At 38.0% G+C, this 3,313-nt stretch overlaps 1 protein-coding gene across 7 annotated transcripts in view; it reads left to right on the forward strand.

The window, feature by feature from the left end:
* Nucleotides 1–44: 44 nt before the first annotated feature.
* The window catches only part of LOC106873878 (uncharacterized), a 375,863-nt gene continuing 372,594 nt past the window's right edge, over nt 45–3,313 (forward strand). For all 7 annotated transcript variants that reach the window (XM_052975052.1, XM_052975051.1, XM_052975053.1 and 4 more), the window contains exon 1: nt 45–571. The gene's annotated coding sequence lies outside the window, so the exon portion shown is untranslated. The remainder of the gene's footprint in view (nt 572–3,313) is intronic.

The following is a 3,313-nucleotide window of genomic DNA, read 5'->3' on the forward strand; positions in this document are numbered from 1 at the left end:
ATATATATATATATATATATATACATGTATGTACGTACATAGTGTACAAAAATACATTGAAATACACGCGCGCACGGACTGACTCACACACCCTCATATATACATGCACGCACTCTTCTCAAAAAGATGAAAGGTTAAAAAGTTAACCCTAGCAGGATTTGAACTCGGAATGTAAGCATATACATGCACACAGACATACACACACACACGCCCACACACGCCCCCCCCACACACACACATCTATGTGAATAATAAGTTTGCATAATTATATAGTGATATACGTACGTATGCATCTCTATACGTCGGTATGTAGATCCATCGCGACGGCACACGGGGTGTTGATGCAATAAATAACGCTGCTGGATAAGAATAGCGGATACACACATGTACAGAGAGAAGCATGGAGATCAGTTGAAAGACTTTCAACTGCCGAGTGTTCACTTAATATTCTCTTAATCATATACATTTGAACGATACATGTAGCGGCATAAACACACATGTAGCTGTATGCGTGCGTATATACGGGACTGTTGTGTATAGAACATGTACGTGTCAAGAAATCGATAGCAAGGTAAGACGCTTCAAAGTTTTCATAAAGTTGTGGTTGGAAATCTTTCTCGCTTCATTTTTCTTTTTTTTTTTCCTTCTTGCGGTATAAATACGATTGTAATACATATATATATATGAGTGCGTGTGTACGTACGTGTGTATGTGTGTGTGTGTGTGTGTGTGTGTGTGTGTGTGTGTGTGTGTGTGAATGAATGTGATTGTGCTTGTGTACGCATGTATGTGCTGGTTTGTGAGCGTGTGTCCGTGTGTCCATCTTTCTATGAGTAATATAATGGTAATATAAAGTTAAAATTTATACATACTTATGTATGAATAAATGTGTATTTCCATTCATGCATACATATATATATATATATATATATATATATATATATATATATATATATATATATATATATATATATATATATATGTCTCAATCAATGTGTTAATGCGTGTACACACATGTATATAATATAAACGGAATGTAAAACTTACACATCCTTTTACTATACATGCGAACACACGCTAACACAAACATATACAAATATTGATATCAGTCTGTCTCTCTTTCTCTCTCTCTCTCTATCTCTCTCTCTCTATCTCTCTCTCTGTGTCTGGCTCTCACTCTGTCTCTGTCTGCCTGTCTCTCTCTCTCTCTCTCTTTCTATATATATATATATATATATATGTGTGTGTGTATGTGAGTATGCATATATATATATATATACATATAAGTATATGCATATATATACATACATACACAAACACATGTATTAACATACTTGCACACACACATATATCTATAAAAGAATAAGATAATATATACACACACATATATACATACATACACACACATATATACATAAATATTCATACACACATACACACACACACATACACAGACACACACACAGACACACACACAATACATGCATATATCGCTTTTGTGGAATTGGTTCGGCGAAGTACTTATACAACATTTTCAACTATAAATATAAACATGTAAATATTGCTTTGGAAAAACTCCTTTTGGATAGAAAACTTCAAGGGCAGCCTGTCGGCCTCGAGGCCACATCTTTTGTAGATATGACAGGTATTATACCATTGGGTCTATGTGTGCTTGTGTGTTTGTCTGGAAAGAAGTACGGTACGGTTAGTATATAAGAATCCTTGGGCTCGGTCCCATGGCATTGTGTCCTCAATAACTGTTATTTTTCTACTGCACGAAACCGACCCTTGTCTTACGGCCGTACTTCTACAGAATGGAAATGTATAAATGCATAAAAGTCTACCGAACGTATTGTACCTGTACTTCAAAGTCCGGCACGCGGTGTCAAGTTGCTTCTACCTGTGAATCACGATAACGGCATAAATAACTGAGGAATACTCAGGTACTTAAATGCTGATTCTATGATTTGGGAGGGGAGTTAAACGAACCACAATCATCATAGAAGCAATTTGTAGGTGCGCGTGTGTGTGTGAGTGTGTCTGTTTGCGAAAGTGTGTGTGTGTGTCTTTGTGTTTGTGTTTGTCTTCTACCGATGCTTTTACAGCCGGTGTTGGTGTGTTTACGCCCCCGTAACCCAACGGTTCGGCAAAACAGCCCGATTGAATAAGTACCATGCTAAAATAGAAATTAAGTACCAAGGTCGGTTAGTTCGACTAAAATTCTTCGAAGCGGTGCCTCTGCGTGGCCGCAGTCTAATGATTGAAACAAGTACAATTTCGTCGCTGTTTTACACAGACATGAATATACATAAACATATACATACATAGATACACACATACTTACATATGTGCACGCACACACGCACACAAACGTATATGCATGTATACACACACACATACAGACGTAAATATATACATACATATACACACATGCATGCCTATATATCTACATAAATGCATGCATACATATTCTTTTCTACTCTAGGCACAAGGCCCGAATTTTGGGGGAGGGGGCCAGAGAACTAGATCGATCCCAGTACGTAACTGGGACTTAATTTATCGACTTCAAAAGGATGAAAGGCAAAATCGACCTCGGCGGAATTTGAACTTAGAACATGAAAACAGACGAAATACTGCTAAGCATGTCGCCCGGGAACATGCATATATATTAACGTACATACAAGCTTAGATATATACGTACATGCACGCATACAGGGACAGATATACACAAACAACTTTATATGTAAACATTGTATACATTCAGGCAAGCATGTCGTCGTAACCACGTGGCTTCGGGTTCAGTTCCACCGCATGATATTTTGGTGGAGCCACATGTAGTGCAATGCTTTGTAAGTGATAATGAAACAGAATGGAAACCGGTCGTATGTGCGGATGAGCGAGTATGTCATTTTGCGCTGTATATGTGTGCGCTTAACGTGCAGGCTGTGGTTAAAGAATTGGCTTCACATAGGTATAATTTCGGGTAGCAAATGGTCGTAGCAAAGTGTAAAAAGGTGGGTGTGTGTGTGTGTATACAGGTATACATATATTCATAGAAACACACATGTACGCATACATACGTAGATGCATGAACACTTATACATATACACAATACACCGACACTAACACACACATAAATGTATGTGTGCGTATATATATATATATGTGTGTGTGTGTGTGTGTGTGTGTGTGTGTGTGTGCGTGTGTGAAAGTTTTTGCGTTTGGCCGCAAACTATTCACTGGCGGTATGGGTTTGTTCGCATTCCCGTTAGCTATTCGACGAAAGCCCGATAAGTCAAGACTTACAAATAGT

The sequence above is a fragment of the Octopus bimaculoides genome, chromosome 20 (genome assembly GCF_001194135.2).
Source record: "Octopus bimaculoides isolate UCB-OBI-ISO-001 chromosome 20, ASM119413v2, whole genome shotgun sequence".
Lineage (NCBI taxonomy): Eukaryota > Metazoa > Mollusca > Cephalopoda > Octopoda > Octopodidae > Octopus > Octopus bimaculoides.